The sequence below is a fragment of the Anomaloglossus baeobatrachus genome, chromosome 1 (assembly GCF_048569485.1).
Source record: "Anomaloglossus baeobatrachus isolate aAnoBae1 chromosome 1, aAnoBae1.hap1, whole genome shotgun sequence".
Classification (NCBI taxonomy): Eukaryota; Metazoa; Chordata; class Amphibia; order Anura; family Aromobatidae; genus Anomaloglossus; species Anomaloglossus baeobatrachus.
Window position 1 is genome coordinate 434,482,435 of NC_134353.1, and position 13,027 is coordinate 434,495,461.

General features: G+C 46.5%; 1 protein-coding gene across 2 annotated transcripts in view; it reads left to right on the forward strand.

Moving 5' to 3' along the window:
- The window catches only part of CACNA1S (calcium voltage-gated channel subunit alpha1 S), a 2,360,423-nt gene that overhangs the window by 1,190,757 nt on the left and 1,156,639 nt on the right, over nt 1-13,027 (forward strand). The gene's annotated exons all lie outside the window — the stretch shown is intronic.

Sequence of the window (13,027 nt, forward strand, 5' to 3'; positions counted from 1 at the left end):
ACCCCGGGGAGGATGATGGAGGTCAGACAGGGATGGTGATAGTGCCCGTTGACATCGCAACGCTGGGCGACGGTGCCGGTAAAGGAAAGGCAGAGGCAGGGGCTGCGGTTCTAGGTCTTTTACTCATAGGTAGTTCAGGCACTGCCCCAGAGTACCGATCTCTGCCACTATGGGCTCCAGCCTTTCGCAGATAGTCGGCGGTCACCACCAGTGCCCGTGAAAGTCTTTCTAGTGAAGTGTAAGTTGCTATCCGGAACCTGGGCTGAGCCTCCAGCTCCAAGCCACGGGCCCTAGTAGAGAGAGGAATTCTCAACTACCGTTGTCTGTGTCAGATGTTAGCCCAAGCTGTGCCTGGGAAAGACTCCTCTAGTGAGATGGTTGTGCGTCCTTCTTACCCCAAGTGGTGCCCGCCCCAAATGATTGTCCTAGCAACTGGGGAAGTTCCATGTTTTGTGATAGCTAACTACCCTGTCTGCCCTAGTCCACCCCCTGTGGGAAGCACCTTATTGTTTTGTGTCTGTGGTTTTGTGAAGGCACCAACAGTTAACCCCCTCCTAATCCGGGATGGATATTACCCCTTAAAAAGGGGTGTAGTACCCTGTGGCACCTGAAGTCCAGGGGCACCACATTCCCCGGTGACAAATGGCAGAACTCCGGGGTTGCAAAATTTTACAGGAATCACCGCATTTTGTTATGCATTAAACCAAACAATATTTCTTCCCTTTTTGGGAGACACAGCAAATAAAGCATTTCCAACATTTCAACTTTTTCAAACAGGTCAGCAGGTTATCAAAACATTTCAGGTCAGAAATTATCAGCAATGTGAAAACATTCTGCATATAGAAAACATCAACAATTATTCTTGCTTGGTCGCTGGTGTTTCCAGGGGGATGCTCCCAGCCCGCTGGTGCCAGTTACTTATAAGACATCTTCGCGTAAAATGTCCAGCTCTCTTACAGCAACGACAGGTAGGTAGCAAAACGTCCACCGTACCAGGGGTAGACTCTCTCTCAGGGACTGCTCCAGGATAATCTTCCATAGTAGTCTTTGGCAGTGGTTGGATCGCTACTACCTCCGGCTACTTTTTATCACGGCGCTCCGAGTGATAGAGCTGCCAAAACCGGATCCCTCCAGGGCTCGGGAAAACTGAAGGCATCATCTTTACTGCCGCAGCCAAGTGGGATGCCACAGACAGGTCACAGGGCCCATCCACATCTTCACCCCGTGGGTACAGTGTCAGCAAATTTTTATCTTTTTCCTTCCTGGTGGCATCCAGTTTCACAGACGGCAGGGCTGCAGGGGCTGCAACAACCTGATCCCCCGCATCAATTGCTAGATACTCCTCCTCAGCGGACAGATTACTTGTGGTATTTGTTCACTGACTGGTTCTGCAGCGGAACTCCTTTTCGCACCCTTTTCTGTGGACTCCACCTATAACAGCATGCTCTCTCTGTTCCCACTCTTTGCAGTTAATGGCGTCTGCTGATTTTGTTAATACGCCACACACAGTTCATAAACAGAAAGTTCAATAGGCGCACAGTACCCGGTTGTTGCGGGCACGAAGATCCTATTCATTACACCAAATGTAACACCCCGGGGTCGAGAAGGTTATTTTACCGACACGTGGCCGGGGGTGCAGATGCTCTGCGTCATCACGGGCTGGCTTGGTCCGGTTTCGTGACACCGAGAAGTACAGGAGGGAGAGGACCACCTGTGGTCTGCGGCCAGGGATGGCCAGCCGCTGCGGGTGCTGCTCTCCGGGGCTGATGGCAATGGTCACAGCTGGGATGGTGTCGCTCACCACAGGCAGAGCAGGATTGCCATGGGGAGGATGACTAAAGACAGATGTGGCTGGTGGTAGTCCCCGTCGGTGCCGCAGCGCTGGGTGACGGCATCGGTAAAGGAGAGGCAGGGGCTGCGGTTCTAGGTCTTTTACTCACAGGTAGTTCAGGCCCCAGAGTACCGATCTCACCATGATGGGCTCCAGCCTATCCTAGATAGTCGGCGGTCACCACCAGTGCCCGTGAAAGTCTTTCTAGTGAAGTGTCCCTCGGTTGCTATCTGGAACCTGGGCTGAGCCTCCAGCTCCAAGCCACGGGCCCTAGTAGAAAGAGGAACATTCAACTTCCGTTGTCTGTGACGGATGTTAGCCCAAGCTGTTCAAGGAAAAGACTCCTCTAGTGAGATGGTTTTGCCTTCTTCTTACCCCAAGTGGTGCCCGCCCCAAATAGGTGTCCTAGCAACTGGGGAAGTCCCATGCTTCGTGATGGCTAACTACCTTCTCTGCCCTAGTCCACCCCCTGTGGGAAGCACCTTATTGTTTTGTGTCTGTGGTTTTGTGAAGGCACCAACAGTTAACCCCCTCCTAATCCGGGATGGATATTACCCCTTAAAAAGGGGTGTAATACCCTGTGGCGCCTAAAGTCCAGGGGCACCACACATATAATATGCAGGGCAACATTTAACATGAAAATAATTCAGCATCTTGGATCCGCACTAGCCCTCGTCTGGTTTTGTAATGTTGGCTGCAATATGTCAACCTTGATGTTACGGGGGGACTGGCAGATTAGGATAAGGTGGTGTATCTCCCAATCACCAGTCGGGGTCCATGGTGCTCCCAGATGGTAAAGTAGCTACTGGCGACCCATAGGTCAGGCGGATAATAAAGAGCGTGGTGGCTCTGAAATAATATGAACCTGACTCAAGTTAAATGTCACTCGGATCAAGCTAAACTGTGAACCCTGTTCACACCACAGGGTCCACACACCCCAGACAGGAACTCCCCTGCTAGCACCACAGAAGTCCTGGGGCACACTGTCCCTGCGTGTAGGGGGCACACCTAGACAGTCGGCGCAGCAGCCACAGCCCAGTTAACTCCACTGGGCTGCCGAAGCAGGACTAGATGGTAGAACAGGAGCATAAAAGCTGACCTTGTGTGTGCTGAGTAGAGATGAGCCACCCTCTAGAGGCTCGAGTTCGGTTCGGTTCGTCGAAAGGAGGTCACGATCGAGTTCGATTCGGCGAGCCGTTCGACGAACCTCTCGAGCCCTATTGAAACTAATGGGAGGCAAACACATAAAACCACATTATAAATGTACACATACAGTTAATAAACATTGCCATAACACTTACCTGTCCCCTCGATGCGTCCTGCACTCTGTCTCCCGCCACTTTTCCTTCCGATAATCGCTGCGTCCTCCTGGTAACCTGCACTGATGATAGGACCTTCCGTGACGTCAAAAAAAGCATGTGACCAGTCACGTGTCTATTATCTCATTGGCTACAGACTGGTCACATGGCTTTGACGTCATGCTAGGTCCTGTCAGTGCAACTCTCCAGTACGCGGTGATCGTTCGTGTATCTCCGTATACCGGCAACATGCTCTGGCACATGATCGACTTCCCGTTCTGCTTCCCCGTTCTGTTATTCACCGGATGCCACAGCTGGTCAATAACGGAGATCACCATTGCTATAGCAACGCGCCTGTCAGCGGTAACGTCACCGCTCACAGGCAGCAGCTTCTGGTCACTCACGGAGTGAAAAGACTGCACCGGAACAGCAGCGTCTTCCTCTATTGCAGCGCTGCTGATGTAGCAGAGCTGCATGGGTTGAAGGAGAAAGAAGATAGAAGAGCAGGATCGTGGAGGGATAAGAGGGAGTAATAAACATGGAGTCTCTAAGTGTGTCTGTGTATTTATTTCTATTAAAGTATTTTTTCTCTTTGTGGTGTCTTTTTTTTAACCCTTTATTTGAGATTCTTAATGGCTGGGTCAAACTTGCCTGACATTAAGAATCTCTGACTTAATACTATCTAGTAAAACAAAGCTAGTATTAACTCATAATTACCCAGCAAGCCACCCGGCTCCAGGGCTGTTGGAAAAGTTGGATACAGCGCCAGATGATGGCGCTTCTATGAAAGCGCCATTTTCTGGGACGGCTGCGGATTGCAATTCGCAGCAGAGGGGCCCAGAAAGCTCGGGCCAACCTGTGCTGCGGATTCCAATCCCCAGCAGCCTAGTTGTATCTGGCTAGACACAAAAATGGGGCAAAGCCCACATCATTTGTTTTTTAATTATTTCTTGAAATTCGTGAAATAATTAAAAAAAGGGCTTCCCTAAATTTTTTGTTCCCAGCCGGGTACAAATAGGCAGCTGGGGGTTGGGGGCAGCCGTACCCGCCTGCTGTACCTGGCTAGCATACAAAAATATGGCGAAGCTCATGTCATTTTTTTGGTGGGCAAAAAACTCCCGCATACAGTCCTGGATGGAGTATGGTGAGCCTTGTAGTTCTGTAGCTGCTGTCTGCTCTCCGGCATACACTAGTGATTGGAGCATGCTGAGCCTTGTCGTTCTGCATCTGCTGTCTGCTCTGCTCCATACAGACAGACAGCAGCTGCTGAACTACAAGGCTCAGCATACTCCATCCAGGACTGTATGCAGGAGTTTTTTCCCCCCCAAAAAAATTATGTGGGCTTCGCCATGTTTTTGTATGCTAGCCAGGTACAGCAGGCAGCTACGGGCTGCCCCCAACCCCCAGCTGCCTATTTGTACCCGGCTGGGAACAAAAAATATAGGGAAGCCCTTTTTTATTAATTATTTCACGAATTTCATGAAATAATTAAAAAACAAATGACGTGGGCTTCGCCATGTTTTTATATGCTAGCCAGGTACAGCAGGCACCTACGGACTGCCCCCAACCCCCTGCTGCCTATTTGTACCGGCTGGGAACCAAAAATATAGAGAAGCCCGTTTTTTTTAATTATTTCACTTATTACATAAAATAATTAAAAAACAAATGACATGGGATTCGCCATATTTTTGTGTCCAGCCAGCTACAACTAGGCAGCTGGGGATTGGAATCCACAGCACAGGTTGGCCTGAGCTTTCTGGGCCTCTCTGCTGCGAATTGCAGTCCGCAGCCGCCCCAGAATAGGGCGCTTTCAGAGAAGCACCATCTTCTGGCGCTATATCCAACTCCTCCAGCTGCCCTGGTGACGGGTGGCTTGCTGGGTAATAATGGGGTTGGGGCTAGCTGTATATTATCAACTGGCCCTAAGCCCAAAATTCATGGTGTCACGCCAATATTAGACATGGCCACCATGAATTTCTAGTAAAGATAAAAAAATACAACACACAGAAAAATATTTTTATTATAAATAAAACACAACACAATTAGTGACTCCATCTTTATTGAAATAAAGAACCTTCCTCCGCAGTAATCCTGGGTCAAGGGTCCCGCGCCGTCCAATCCGGATCCAATATCATCTCATCGGTTTGCTGGAAGGCAAAGCGATCAGATGATGTGTCAGGTTCAAGGGCCTGAATCACATGACACAGCAGCTGATTGTATAAATGGCTTTTATACAATCAGCTGATGTATCAGTGCAAAAAAAAAACCCTAAACTACACACTTCAGTGCAGACTCCTGTCCGACGGCATCAGCTGATAGTTTAGCCGGCCAGGCGGTAAAAAGCCGGCCTCACCGCTCGACTTATAGTGTCAGCTGTTTCCGTTAGGTGACCACATCAGCTGATAATCGCCAGGTCTGAGAAAGAGAGAGAGAGAAATAAGAGAGAGAGAAAGAGAGAAAGAAGAGAGAGAAAGAGAGAGAGAGAAAGAAGAGAGAAAGAAGAGAGAGAAAGAGAGAAAGAGAGAGAAAGAAGAGAGAGAGAGAAAGAAGAGAGAGAGAGAAAGAAGAGAGAGAGAAAAAAGAAAGAGAGAAAGGAGAGAAATAAAGGTGAGAGAGAAAGGAGAGAGAGAAATAAAGGAGAGAGAGAAAGGAGAGAGAGAGAAAGGAGAGAGAGAGAAAGAAAGGAGAGAGAAAGTAGAGAGAGAGAGAAAGGAGAGAGAGAAAGGAGAGAAAGAAAGGAGAGAGAAAGGAGAGAGAGAGAAAGGAGAGAGAGAAAGGAGAGAAAGAGAGAAAGGAGAGAAAGAAAGGCGAGAAAGGAGAGAAAGAATGGAGAGAGAGAAAGGAGAGAGAGAGAGAGAGAGAGGGAAAGGAGAGAGAGCGCTCACAGCTGATGTCCGGCTCCTCCCCTCAGTGCATAATTAAATTATAATTATAAATATATTATAAATTTAATTTAAAATTAAAAAAATCTTTACCAGGACTAGAACTCGCGACCTAATGCTTCTTATGCGAGCGCTCTATCCACTCAGCTACTGCTTCTAATGGTAAAGATAGGCAGATTTGCTAATCTTGACTTCTGCATTGCTGAAGTCTCTGCTGAATGCGCGATTCACTTGATTGCTACGTGGAGCTGTTACAGAGCACTCGTGTTTTGTAGCAGAGCTGACAGTGTCGTGTGGATTACGTCGAACCTGGAGGGGTATTTTAGGATTAATAAAGGGGTGAAACAGGGTGTTTTTTTGTCTTTTATTCCAAATAAAGGATTTTTCGCGGTGTGTTTTTCTTTACTTTCACTTCCAGTTTAATCATGAAAGGTGTCTCGGGGAGACGCCTAGCATGATTAAACTCATTATTACCCCGATTGCCACTGCACCAGGGCAATTCGGGATGAGCTGGGTAGAGTTCCGGGACTGTCGCATCTAATGGATGCAGCTCTTCCGGCCGGCTGCTGCGTGATATTGTTAGGGTGGTGGGCTCCCCATACCGTGGCACTCCCCATCCTGACAATACCAGCCTCCAGCTGTGCGGCTTTATCCTGGCTGGTATCAAATATGGGGGGAACCCTTTTTATTTTTTTTAAATTTATTTATTTATTTTACTGCACGATATAATTAAAAAAAATAAATAAATAAATTCTTCACCGGGACTATAACTCGGGACCTAATGCTTCATTGGGGAGCTCTCTATCCACTGAGCTATTGCCTCTATTGATAAAGATGGGAAGATTTTGTAATCTTGAAGCCTGCAGTGCTGACTGAAGTCTCTGGTGACATCGCGATTCACTTCATTGCTACCGTGGACCTGATACAGCGCTATAGTGTTCTACGGTGCTGCTACATCTTCAGGGAGCAGAGCTGACAGTGTTGTGTGGATTACGTCAGACCTGGAGGGGTATTTGGTGATTAATAAAGGGGTGAAACAGAGTGTTTTTTGTCTTTTATTCCAAATAAAGGATTTTTCGCGGTGTCTTTATTTACTTTCACTTTCAGGTTGATCATAGAAGGTGTCTCGGGGAGACGCCTGGCATGATCAACCCCGTTATTACCCCGATTCCCACCGCACCAGGGCAATTCGGGATGAGCTGAGTAGAGTCCGGGACTGTCGCATCTAATGGATGCGGCTATTCTGGCCGGCTGCTGGGTGATATTGTTAGGCTGGAGGGCTCCCCATACCGTGGCGCTCCCCATCCTGACAATACCAGCCTCAAGCCGTGTGGCTTCATCCTGGCTAGTATCAAATATGGGGGAACTGCATTTCATTTTTTTTATAATTTATTTATTTATTTATTTTGCCGCACGATATAGACCCGCCTGCCGGCGGCTGTGATTGGTTGCAGTGAGACAGGTGTCACTCAGCTTGGGGACGTGTCTGACTGCAACCAATCATTTGTTGCAGTGGGCCGGGAAAGCACGGAATAACTAATTGACTAATGAAGCCGCAGCCATTTTCTAAAGAGGAAAAGACAACGCAGATTTGTGACAGACGTGGAGCGAGTCGTCCGTGATTGGTGAGTAGGAAAGGGGGAGGGATTGTCCTGGAGATGCAGGACGCATGCAGATAGCAACATGTGCACATAGCCTTACTGTGAAAAGCCACGTTAATGGTGATCGAACCGTTCTCGAACGTAACTCGAACTGTCGAGCTTTTAGCAAAAAGCTCGAGTTCGATCTCGAGCACCCCCCAAAATCACTCGAACATGAAATTGGCGAACCTTGAACCTCGAACATCGCTCAACTCTAGTGCTGAGCCGCGGGTGTCTTGGGGTGACAAGCACTGATCGCGTAACCCTGCCTACCGCTCCTACACAAAGGCTGTAGCAGCAATGGGCTCTAAACAGAAGCACATTCGTGTGCTCAGAGCATATGTGGAATGCATGTGCACCTCCATGCAGTCTCCACGCCTTTTTATCACCTAGGGTCCACCCCAAACCCAGGGTGAGTCACAATGGCGCCTCCAGGGGCCAATAGAAAAGTGCCACATCATCAGTGACGTCACCAGCGGCCTATCCGGGACTGCCACATCATTGATGGTCTCCCTATGCCCAGATGATATGGCTGGGCATAGCAGAAACCGCAGCAGGGTGCTTGTGACTATGGCGGTGCCAATTTCTAACACTAGCCTTGGGCATTTAAGTCTGACTCAGCTTAGTGAGGGTAGTGAAGAAATGCAGAATATATCTGTGTCTGTGTTCACATTACCATTGTTTATTCTGTAATTAACCAAAACCATGACAAAGTGCCACCAATGGTGTCCGATGGACCGAAATAACTTTTAGTTCAGCCTATTAAGTGCACAATCCATTAAATATACCAGAAATGTACCAGAAGGTAAGAACTATAACTATTTACTGACTGCCTCTACTTCTACCATTACTGTCATTGCTCCACTAATCCTTACTTTCCCCAAACACCAGCACTCTCCAAAAAAAAAAAATAATCTCACATTCTCTATTACCTACCCACCTGACCTCATCTTCTGATCTGCTCCTAAACCACATATCTCTTCTACTAAAACAGAAAACATGCCGGCTACTCTCCTTCTGTCACTTGTTTGCTCTCTGTTTGCTTCTCCCTCACTGTTAGTGATATGTCTCTCAATCCTGGACCTCCACAGCTGATGCCCCCCATTATTTCTCCTGCCAATCACCTCCCAACAACTACCATGTTTTTCCAAAAATAAACCCTCCCTTAAAAGTAAGCCCCAGCTGGAATTTTCAGCATTTTTGGTGTAATACTTAAATATAAGCCTTACCCCAAAAATAAATCCTAGTGACTGTTCAATAATGAAGTGTCCATGCAGCTAAAAAAGTTGAAGAGTACTGGAGTACTGCAAGACACTTCATCATAGAAAGCAGGCACCCCAGAAGAAACAAGAGAGAAGACCCCGTAATCATGCTCACCAGACACTGAACAGAAAGACCTGTAGTGGAACACACACCCATGCACATTTGATCCTAAACCCACACACATCAGATTACCCACACACATCAGGTCGCACACACACAAACATCAAATCGCACACACACTCACCATATGGGGCGATACCAATTGCTTCTGGCCGGCAGAGAATCCTGGGATGCAGTAAGGTGGAACACATAGAAGATCTGTGGTGAAACGCATTGATATGTTTCACTGCCGAGTGCTCCACGTATTCCACTACAGGGCCTCGCGCTCTACTGCACTGCATCCCATCTCCCCCTGCTGGCTGGAAGCAATCCGTATTGCCGGATGAGGTGAGTGAGTGTGTGCCTTCTGATGTGTGTGTATGAGTGTGTGTGTGCGCGATCTGAAGTGTGTGAGTATGAGTGTGTGCATGCACGATCTGATATATGTGAGTGTGCCAGCCAGATGCACGGGAGGACTGCATGGAGCATACCTGCTGGGATCAGCCACTGAAGACCGCTGAAGGATTTGGGAGTCACGCAGATGCCCAGGGTCTGGTAAGTATGATGGGAAGGGCGGGTCTGTGTTTTTAACTTACTTCCAACCATGTTTCCCCCAAAATAAGACCTACCGGGAAATAATCCCTAGCGCTTTTTAGAGGCAAAAATAAGTATAAGAAAGTGTCTTACTTTTGGAAAAACATACTACCCTTCCTTGGACTCACCTAATACATGGCTGACACCCTCGACACAGCCTCCCCTGCTGCGCTGTGTTATGTTGTGGCCTTTACTTCACTCACACTTTTCATCCTTGCAATCAATAGGGTGTGGGGTCTCCTATCTAAAAACTGAACCTTCAACAAAAATGTAATTTCTACCCTTCTCTATACTCTCTTCTTTTGAAGTGCACTCTGTCCGTATTCACTGTCCCTCCAACATCCAAATGGCCGTCCAATACCAACTCCTGGGTCCAGCCACTTACTTTATTGACCACTTCTCCCCCTGGTCTCTACACTTGCTCTCTGCTGACATTCCTTCCAACCATCATCATGGGTGACTTCAACATCCCCAATGACACCCACCAATTGTCAGTATCCAAACTCCTGTTGCTTGCTTCATCTCTTGGTCTTGCTCAGTGGTCCAACAAAGCCACCCACACAAAACTGGTAGACAATTGAAGCTATATTCATTCACCTCTGCTCCCTATCCCACCTCACAACCTCACCTCTCCCCCTATCTTACCATCATCTACTCACATTCCCATCCCTGTCCTCTTCACCTGCCCACTAAGTACAACTAGCATACTCCCACAGAAACCTCACACACCTAGACATTTTTACACTCTCTGACTTTATTTTACCTCGGTCCTCCATATCTTCAAACCATGACACGGAAATTGCCACCATTTTCTACAATGCAGCAATCCCATCAAATATTGACTCAGTTACCCCTCTTGTGAATGGCAGATTGCAACGAATCAATAGACAACCCTGACACACCAACCTCACTAAAAAGTTTTGGCAAGTTTCTACTGCTGCTAAGTGGTGCTTGAGGAGAAAGCACTAACAGAAAGACTTTACCACATTCAAACAAGAAACTTTCACATTCAAGTCAGTCCTCAACTTTGCTAAACAGGACTACTTCACAACCCTCATATCTTCTTTATCTCATAACCCCAAACAGTTATTCAACACTTTTAACTCCCTCTTACACCCCTCATTGCCCCATCCAACCTCCCTCATCTCTGCAGGAGACTTTGCCACACATTCCAAAAACAAGATCGACTATATCAGACAGGTTTTACTGCCTAACCCTTATGTATAGGAGACAATTCAACTTCCCCATAACCTTCCTCCCCATCATCACTTAAGAAAAAAACAACAAAAAAACCTGTGGAGAAGAAAGCGCAATAGGGTCTTACCCTGGCAAACAAGGGGTGGAAGAGAAGGTAATCCTACTCACCAAATAGGGTTGTGACAGGCACAACTCCTATAACAGCATAGATCTGGATCAACGGTAGCAGTACCCCAAGCGGCTGATGGCAGAAGGAGATAGTAGAACGGGGCTTTCATACACCGCGCCAAAGATCACTGATGAATTCTTGGATTTATGTAAACTTTTAATTTTGCACAGGTCTACGCGTTTCAGGAGGCTAAGCTCCCTTCCTCAGGACCAAAAGATTTGATGTATCTTATGCCTTTTGGTCCTGAGGAAGGGAGCTGAGCCTCCTGAAACGCGTAGACCTGTGCAAAAATAAAAGTTTACATTAATCCAAGAATTCATCAGTGATCTTTGGCGCGGTGTATGAAAGCCCCGTTCTACTATCTCCTTCTGCCATCATCACTTAAGGAAAGCTTACTCATATTCTCTCCAAATCACACCTCAACACTTGTGCACGTAACCCCATCCCATTCCACCTCCTCCCCAAGCTCACAACCATGCTTAACACAGCCCTAACCCATCTCTTCAACCTATCATTAACATCTGGTACCTTCCCTTCTGCTTTTAAACATGCTATAGTCACACCTATCCTTAAGAAATAAATAGTTGACCCAACTTCTACATCCAGCTATCATCCCATATCACTCCTCCCATTCACCTCTAAACTCCTCAAGCAGCACAGCCATACTGAAATTTCCTCCAATTTCTCATCTAACTCACTCTTTGACAACCTACAACATGGCTTCTATTAACCACAGAAGAATACACTGATCCATATCAAGAACAATTTATAGTTTTTCAGAAGTCACCATAACCAGTAGTTAGACTCAAACTGACTCTGTTAACATGTTTAAAGAAATAACGGCAATGTGCCAAAAAAGTTTTTCTTGCAAAAATACAAAATATTTTATTTGTAGAGCAATGCGACATAGGGGCACACAGAAAGTGAATAGAGTGAATTAAAAACAATGCACACAAGCACAAAAAACAGGGCAGCAATGCATGTCAGGGTTACATATATGTACAGATCTCAGCTGTATAATCAATGTAATAGGTGGGAGATCAAAAGAGTGGTCAGGGTGGACAACTGCTTGATTACATAGTTATTATGAGTAGTCTTAGTGTAACAAGTTTGACCACTGGAGGTCTCACACAGTTTATACCATGCAATATAAATTATAATAGTATGCCGTAGTGGCCTGAATGATATCTTTATATCACTATGGTAAAATAGCAGATAGTATAGAAAATTGCTACAAACAACAACATATATACCAGTGTAGTTATCTATCTGTATAGTAGCAATCAAAGGCTATTTACAGGTTTGACCACCAGAGGTCTCACATAGTTGGATCGACGATAATTACAGGGTTAATGCAGGGTGAAGACTGCAATGACAATTGTAATGAGAATATACCATGCAATACAGATTATAATAGTATGCCGTAATGGCCTGAATGGTATCTTTATATCACTATGGTGAAATAGCAGATAATAATAATAATAATAATAATTTTATTCATTTATATAGCGCTATTAATTCCACAGCGCTTCACATACATTGGCAACACTGTCCCCATTGGGGCTCACAATCTAGAGTCCCTATCTGTATGTCTTTGGAATGTGGGAGGAAACCGGAGTACCCGGAGGAAACCCACGCAAACACGGGGAGAACATACAAACTCCTTGCAGATGGTGTCCTTGGTGGGATTTGAACCCAGGACTCCAGCGCTGCAAGACTGCAGTGCTACCCACTGAGCCACCGTGCCGTCCACCGGGAGGCGAAGAAGCGGCAGCGAAACACGTGTTGAGGTGCAGGGCAGCGTGCATAGCTGGGTAACTAACAGGTGGGCCATCGGCACTCTCCTGCAGGGTTTGTGTTCTGCTAAAGCATGCAGCTTTAAACTTTCTTACACCTATTGCTGTCATGTATCATTATATCATGACATGATCCTTTAATAACATAATGTGATGCAATATTACTTTGGTGATAGCTGACCAACTTACATGCATTTTGTTTATATGCAAATAGCCTCTGATTGCTACTATACAGATAGATAACTACACTGGTATATA